The sequence below is a fragment of the Pteropus vampyrus genome, unplaced genomic scaffold (assembly GCF_000151845.1).
Source record: "Pteropus vampyrus isolate Shadow unplaced genomic scaffold, Pvam_2.0 Scaffold89, whole genome shotgun sequence".
Lineage (NCBI taxonomy): Eukaryota > Metazoa > Chordata > Mammalia > Chiroptera > Pteropodidae > Pteropus > Pteropus vampyrus.
In genome coordinates, this window is record NW_011888870.1 from 2492092 (window position 1) to 2500764 (window position 8673).

Consider the following 8673-nt stretch of genomic DNA (forward strand, 5'->3'; position numbering starts at 1 on the left):
ATATCGGGACGTGCCCTAGGTGAAATGTGATTTATATTCTCAGTATCAATTCATCATTCCTTCTAGGGCTTCAATCAGTTCCCTTCACTGGCCTTCTGCCTCCTTCTCCTGGTGGGTTTTGTTTTCTAAGCACAACAAGACTGGTCGGCCTCTTTGTGTTCCTGTGAAAATGTGTTGTGAATGCACACTTCATTCAGGACAAAATTAGGAACTAGTGCTTTGACCTCTCCCTAAAGAAGAAGGTGTGGGTCACAGAGTTGGCCAGCACAGTTATGAGCATAGCCATCTGTAAGGCTCGTGACCCCACTGTGGTCCGTTATAAACTCATCATCTTCTCATGGTAGTAGAGGTGAGCCTGCATTCCTAATTTCTTGTATCATCTGGCCATCTCAATGAAGCCTCCTGAATGAAGTGTGCATTATTAATTTAAACGGTCAAGGAAAGTATGTGAATCTGGGCTGCTGTAAACCTTAAATGAGTTAAGTCAAAGGAATTGAACTGGTGGGTAACTTAAACTGTAGCTTAAATTGCTCAGCCAGTTTCATCTTCCACATCTGCTACTAATGGAATCATTTCTGATGTTATTCACCTTTTCTTGAAATATCCTAATATGAGTCAGTTCTCATAAAAATCTATAAGATGCATACGTTAATTACACAGCAAAAAGAGTATTTTTTATGTCAAAAAAATAAAATTGGAAGAACCATTTAAAGTCTTCTGCCCCACCTCAATAAATTATCAGTCATTCCCCTATACCAACAAATTCCCTAGGTACCTTGCGAAGTGAGGGGTTCATTTATTTAATTTATAATGAATTAATAAATGAAAGAGAAGTGAATTCTGCCCCTTCACTGCTGCTTTTCTTCTCTCACTCCTTCTTACCCCAAGTTATCCTTCATTTAAGCATCTCAGAAGAGAACCTAAGATTGAAATTGGGTCTTGATGTGGCAGACTGAGAGGGTGCAAGAAGTGGTATGTGAAAAGCGTTGAGGAGGCATGCCTGATTGTCGATGATTTGACCAATGCCTCGCAGCAATGGCTATGAGTGCTCCATTCTCACTGGAAGTTTTGAATGTGGCTAATGCAATAATCTAATTAAGAACTGACTTAAGTGACTCTGTAGAAAGCACAACTTTTGATTGGATTGGTGAGTTTCTATTAATTATAGTCAACTACTAATGGTATTAGGGCTATTTAGGTAATGGCGGAGACTTTCTCTCACTTATGGGTTGTAACAGAATTCCAGAAGGCATTATTTTCTATTTCAGAATGTATGGTGAGATTGTTCCAAGAGTGGGCACCTCTGTATCCCCAGGGTTTCTGTCCAATGAATCCCCTGCCATTTTAGCATGAGTAGTCGGCTTCCAGTTCAAGTCTAATTCTTCTGAAAAAAGACTGTTGTTTTACACTCTCTTGGCATTACAGACTTTCTCCTGCTGTTGACTTCAGAGTTTCACTGAAAGCATCTCTGTGAAACTGGCAATTCATTGAATACCAAGGGCTGTTTAAGTTCATTCCTAACACATCGGCTGCTTGTGTGATATGTATTCATTCTCTCTCTCTTTCCTGTCTCATACATATATATACATATGTGTGTGTGTATACCTTCAGAGACTCATTTTAATTAAAATATGAATCTGCTCTTTTCTTCTTAGAAAGACTTGCCTCCATCAATTTTCCTGGTTTGTGTGTTTTGGGTTTCTCACAGTCAGTAAGAAGGTAACACAGAGACCAAACCTTAGAGAAGGCAATGTGCTTCCTTGAGAAGGCCATTACTTCTGCAAAAAGTGATTGCAGACTTCAGTAAAATTATATGGGGGAGAATAAAACACCCCATTAACATAGAGTCAGGTTAATCCCTTTATGAGCTCCATTTAATTAATTATTAAAGGCTAAGACATTTAGAGAAAATTTTAACAGCATTCTACTAAGGTCAAAGTGGCTAAGATTCAAGTTTAAATGGCTTTATCTATTATGTTGTTTCAAGAACTCTGTCTTCCATTTTGGGAGGTAAACTGAGACGTAAGGTGGAGAGGCCTGGACTAAGAGTCAGGAGACTTACTTCGTATTCCTCTCCTTCTAGTAACTGGCTCTATGACTTCAAATATGGCACTTCCCATAAATAAGGAGATAAAATACCATTTTCTAAATTGGTTGTGAGAAATCCATAAACTATGAGAGCGGCTGACACAGCGAAGACCTGACTCGCTGTAGATGTCCAGTGAACATTTGGTTCAATATCTATGTCTTTTCTAAGAGAGGTTATTCAAGAAGTTTCTGTGAGCCCGGAAGTTTCACAAGATACCAACAGTCATGATTTGTGAGCACTGGTCCAGGATATTCCTTTTTAGCAGGCAGAAGGTTATCAGACCTGAACTAGAAGATTGGGGCTTTTGTTCTAATCTGTACTTCATTAGTTGCATGACTTTGGGGCAAATCACATAACCTTTCAGAGCATTTAGTATCCTCACCTGGACTATAAGCGTCGTATTGCAGTCTGGTGTAGCATGGATTCTGAGTGAGACTGCTTCAGTTTGAACCTCAGCTCTACAACTTACTAAATGGTTACCTTGGGCAGGTTACTGAAACTCCTCTGTGCATGTTTCCTTATCTATAAAATAAGTGTAATGATAATGGGCCCTCATAAGATCTTCAAGATGCTGACATGAATCACCATCTGGAAAATGTGCTAGCAGAGTGCTTGCCACATGATCTGTGCTCAGTAAGCATTAACTGGAATAATTCAATTCTTCCTACGCCTCACTTGAATAAAATCACCATTTGTGAAAACTGGAATGCTGAGTACACTGATCATACAATGTTCATGCCACAGTTCTCTAAATAAAAAGAAAATCTGTCTAATGCTCACACTTTTATTTTATCTGAATATTTTTTCTCTCTTTTTTTCTTTCCTCTAATTTTTCTTTGTGGCAAAACAGCAGCAGCAACAACAATAACTACAACTACAGACTGGGCCAAACTGCCAGAAACCAAAGGTGGGAATGAGCACCCCTCCTCCCCAGTTCTCTACTGTGCCCTGGTTTTCTTTGGCAGGAATGCTTCACACATTTCCTTGGGAGCCTTAGAGCTGTGAGCAGAGTAGTTTTCCTGAAACCCAAGGCAGAAGGTTACTAGTTCCTTATGGCAGGCTCATGTTCTCAGGGCATCAAGCATTTCTTCATTAAAGTAGAGAAAGACAGCCTTTTCCTTCCTATTTCAGCAGCTCCCATCCCCAGTGTCAGACCCAGTCAAGACAAGTGGAGCTGCTGCATGGAGTGAGTCTCCGTGAGCCATCGTGAGGGCGCTCAAAGTGCCTTTCAGAGAACAAAGCTCTGGACTGGGCTGTGGCATCAGCTGTGACTCTTTCCTGACAAATTGTGATATTGCATGAAACAAGAATGTATGCCTGCAGAGTGTGATACAGTCACAAAGTCCAAAGGTTGAGGGAAAGTTGCCATTTTCCTTCCAGTTTACTACTCAAAGGTCTGTCTCCCTGAATCCTTGTTAGAGTTACTGGTATCTTGGCTTTGTTCACATACCTAGGTGTTTGACTGCATATGCCAGTGCTCACTGTGTTGGTTTGAACTTATCATTGTTCTGTCACTCTCTGGCTGTCTGATTTTGAGCATTTGGTTAATGTCTTTGATCCTCAAATTTCTCATGTGTATAATGGGAGTAGTCGTACCTGTCCTGCCCACTTGGTCAGAAAAAAATCTCAACTCCATATATGTAAAACCTTGGGGTCCCAGAGCTGGGTAGGGAGCTGACATGTTATCTAATGCAGGCTTTGTCTGCTGCAGGTGACCATCCCTTCACCAACATGCTGGACAAAGGGTCCTCCGGCCTCAGACTGAACTCTGCCTGGCTGGGGAGCTGCCTTCCTCAGGAGCTCTGATTTTCAGAAGATTCTTCCTTGTGCTGGGATGAAATCTGAACCCTTCAGTATCTTTCACCTGCTCGTTTCTGTTTCACTTCTGGATCCAAGACTACATTTCATCCCAAAGATGTTCCATATATTGAGGATTACTGTAAAATAAAGTACTGTCATTTTTGTTTTTTTGTTTTTTTGTTTTTTTTTTAATTGGATATTGAGTCATCTTCTCAGCCCACTTGCCTGCTCTGCCTTGGGGGTTCTGATCTAGATTGACCGCATGGAAAGGAACATGCTGCCAGGTGTTCCTGAACGTTCTCAAGAGTCATTGTGGCATCAGTTAGGAAACTATCTCTGAGGATCCCTGGAGGCAGGTATAATTATTACTAAAGGCAGGTGTTCCCACTCATAGTGCATGTGCCCAAATCCTAGAGCCATAATTGGAAAAGCACGTTTCTTAATGGGCTTTAAATTATTTTACTTAAATTGGAAGTAATCTTCCCCCATCACCTGGAATTATTTTTTTATTCCGAACAATAATAGAAATATATCAAATTTTAGTAAAATAACAAGAGGCCTGTAAAAAATCTAAAGAATGTAATTAAAATTATTTGTAACCTATCTATATGTAAAAAAGTAAAATCATATTTTTATACCTTCTACTTTAGTTGTTCCCACATATATGATTGTGTGTTTATGTGTAACTGTTGAAATTATGCAACAGGTGCTTCTCCAGTTCAGCATTTTGCTCTCTTCTTGAACATTTTATTGTCTTTTTCATGTCATTACCAATTTTTTGTGTCTTATCATAATGGTTGAAACATAATATTCTATTGAATGAATCCACTATAACTTACTTAATGAACCCCTTATTGTAATCCCTGATTTGTAGCCAGTTTTCAGGAGCTCCAGAGCTCTTCTCCTTGAGACATGGGACTATGGGAGAAGGCAACACCCCTAGATTCCCACAGCAGGATTTTCTTTTCCAAACACTGTGGTAATTCTTTTACCACTTTCTTCTTTTCCTAAGTGGGCAAAGTGAACAGGACATGTGGATGAGATTCTATTAGATCTCAAAAACTGAAAAAAACAAGTGGATTTGTGTGTGTGTGTGTGTGTGTGTGTGTGTGTGTGTGTGTGTGTGTCTGAGCACTTCACGAATTCATATTTCAAATCCTATACTAGTGATTTCTGTGATCAATAAGAGGCATGGGTTTATTTTATTTACTGTTGTAAGTTGGGCCTACAAAGATCTTGAGCTGCCTCTTTCTTCTGATATCAAGGATTTTCCTTGATCAAGGAAATTCAAGTGTCAGGAAATTGCTGTCCTTCATTTGCCAGGAAGAAGACATTTAATGCACTTGAATCCAGAGCTGGAAATCAAAATCCTGGGTTTGTCTCCCATTAACATAACTTGGATCTCCCTTGTTTGGTAGAGCATAGCTCTGACAATATGAAGGCTCTACTCTCATACAATCAGATCAACCATCTGGGGTAATCGTTAATGGGGCAATATTACCACTCTCTGCAGACTTACAGAACCAATCACCAAAATAGGGGACTAGAAATCTATAGTTTTTACAATTCCCCAAATGAATTTTGTCAGGTAAATTTAAGAACTGGATGACCCAAGCACAATAAAGTACTTCCAGTCCCTCAAAAGCCTGAATACAATCGCTCTACCTTATCCCCAAACCAGTTTTTTCCAAGGAATCTTAGTGTCCTAGATGTCAGGCTTTACTTAAAGAACAATTTCATCTTTGATGATCAAACTCACACCGTTGGAAAGGAGTTCCTTCATAAACATGTGGTAAGGCTGATGGAACGAACTTTTCCAATACAGAAGTGATCATTTTTGAAAGAAGCATCCTACATCTCACCAAAGGTGCTGCTACAAATAGAGAACCAACTGCATTCCTCTACCCTTGTAGAATGGATAAAAACTCTATTGTCGCCTATGGGGACTGGCTGATTTGAGGCAGTAGCATATGGTTGACTGTTAAAACAAATCAAAATAAAACTAAACAGAAACTCTGGTTGCTTAGCCCCAGAATTCTCAGAAGCCAATACAAAAGGTTAAGCCTGGACATAGCCTCACTCCATCTGTGCTTCATCTCCCACCCAGAGAAATGTTAGCCTCGTGGAGCCCGGCGTGCTGGCATGCTTCCAACACACTGTCCAGACTTCCCTGATGTCACACATCTCTGTTTGTGCAGATGAGAAACTGCTAATCGTATATCTCATGTGCCTATTAGGAAGGCTGAAAAATCACCTACCAAGGTGACCCCCTGGTCCCAGTAGTGAGGGTGCCCGTACCTGGTGGGCAGGTCCCCCTGGTGAGGGGCTGATGTACAAAGGGGTGAAAGTTCTTCCCTTTCCCATGGTATAATTTCAATAACTAGAGAAACGTGATCTTTAAATGTCTAAGTTTGGTCCTAATACAGACGAAAATAATAAATAAGAATTCTTATGAAAAAGCAGGGAAAAGAGATAGTGTGGGAGTAGGAGTGAGAGAGAGGTATGATCAGTCTTCTCTACTATTCACATTTTAAAACATTCACAAGTATGGTCATCCTGAATCTGGAAGTGTGACCTGCTTGAAATAACGATAGCTTCCCTTTGCTTTGTTGGGTCACCTGCAAGAGGCATTCATGTTTTCTTTTGAATTTTGTGGATGGGAGTTATAGGTACCTGGCTTCCAGCAGAGCTGGAACCACAGCAAAGTGAGGGCATCCCTCCACTGAAGTGCTATCCCCTTCAACAGGTGCAGGACCTCAGAGTCACTTGCCAGGTGCATATGGTTCTTGGAGTATTATGGAAGTGAGAAGGAGATTTCTTAGGCACGTGCCCAGTTCTCCCATGGCAGAGGAGGGCAGCAGAAACGGCCCCTCTGAGTTAGCTCCAATCATGCTGGGTCCATGAAACGCTTTACAAAAGCAGCTGGCCACTCCTAGCATCTGGGTGTCAGTCAAGCCCAGAGGGTTAAATGTCTTAAAAACCCCTTCAGTAAAGGGTGTGAGTACTGAAGAGATGGCAGACTCCCTTGGTGCCCTGGACCAGGACTTGATGGGACAGGTATATGTTCTAAGTAAGAGCAGAGTCATGGATCACAACCAGAGCACGCACAGTCAGCACAGGGCAGACAAAATGGGCCCAAACAGTAGGACAGGAGCCAGAGGGACACCAATTCCAGAGGCAGAGCAAAGTAAGTGGTCGTAAGTCTCACAAAAAGCAAATAACTGTAAAAAGTCAAAAGGGCTGATCTGGCAAGCAGGATGGGGCCGGGAATAGGCGGTCTCTTTCAACCTGAATATCTATTTGTTTTATTCCAGGAGCCTTTGTTTCTCATAAGGCAGGGGTAACATTTGGACCTTAGGGCCCATTTGGGCCTTATGTGTGGTATTAAATAAAATCATCCATGAGGAATGAGAACTGACAGGGGGCATTTGTCTCCCCTCTCCTAAAGGAAGCCCAGCTTGGCATTCTCCCTGCTGGGAGCCCCACAGATAATGGCAGAGCAGACTGCTGTCTCCTTGGAGTCTCTGCGCTTAGCTTCTTTATGTTTGTGACCACAGTGACCCAGTGCCCCTCACAAGTGGGAGCTTTTCAGTAAAGTACAGACTCAGTGGATGCTGGGTCTGTTCCTCTGCCCCTCTGGGAAGTGCTCGGAAATGAACTGGAAGAACTGGGGCATCAGGAAGTTCTCAGCAGAGAGACTAGACCCATCTCCAAAGAGCACTGACACGTTGCTATAGCCTGTATTTATATTCATCTGTCTGTCTGTCTGTCTGTCCGTGTCTGTCTGTCTGTCTGTCTGTCTGTCTGTCTATCTATCTATCTATCTATCTATCTATCTATCTATCTATCTATCATCTATCTATCAATCTATCATCTATCACCTATCTAGGTCTATATGCATGTACATATATATTATTTACTCTTCTACTTTTCCTTTCTTTACCTTTCTTCTTCCCAAATATATATTTTTATTTTTCAATCACAGTTGACATTTAACATTATATTAGTTTCAGGTATACAGCATAGTAGTTAGACATTTATATAACTTATGAACTGTTCCCCCTATAAGTCTAGCACTCACCTGACACCATATAGAGTTTTTATAATAGTATTTACTATATTCCCTATTCCCTTTGCCATCCTTCTCATTATTTTTTTTTGGAGGGGCTCGGGGGGGAGACTCTATAAATGGCAACATAACAAATATTTTTTCATACTGTCTTATAAACTTTTCGCTGCATTTGTTTTCTTTTGTGACTGTTGATATGATCCAAGAATTAAATCACTTCACCGATTGATTGCCCACTAGAAGCTAAACATTTGTTTGGGGCAGCCCCTTGGAAGCCATATAACTCTGGCCCATGATGGTAAAACTGTCAGTGGCTCAGTGTGATTACATCCCAGGTTATAGTGCATCACTCATGATAATCTAAACCTCATAACATCGTACGGCTGCTCAGTAAATACGGTAGAGAAGATGAGCTTCCTCTCGGTCCCTCTCTTTCCCCGCAGTGCTATCTCCAATCTTGTCAGATGAGTTTGTCTTAAGGGCTGGTGGCTGTCATGTTGGAAAATTTTCTATTGATGGAGCCTCAGTAGCAGAAATTTTGCAGATAGAACATCTTGTTGCCCTGAATGTTTAGGAAGAATTTCAGTTTATCATTTGTTTGGTGCCCCTTTAAAAGTCTAGAAACCCTCTTTTTAGGACTTAGGCAATTGTCTCTATGATATCCTGACGTGTCTTCCAGTTATTCCACTCTACTTGTTGAAAAGACTATCCTTTT

The 8673-nt window shown here is 41.0% G+C and overlaps 1 long non-coding RNA gene across 2 annotated transcripts in view; it reads left to right on the top strand.

Annotated features, from left to right (window-relative positions):
- Nucleotides 1-4032, top strand: part of LOC105294522 — a 17405-nt gene extending 13373 nt beyond the window's left edge. For both annotated transcript variants that reach the window (XR_002781234.1, XR_896067.2), the window contains exon 3: nt 3801-4032. This is a non-coding gene — a long non-coding RNA (uncharacterized LOC105294522). The remainder of the gene's footprint in view (nt 1-3800) is intronic.
- Nucleotides 4033-8673: the final 4641 nt, after the last annotated feature.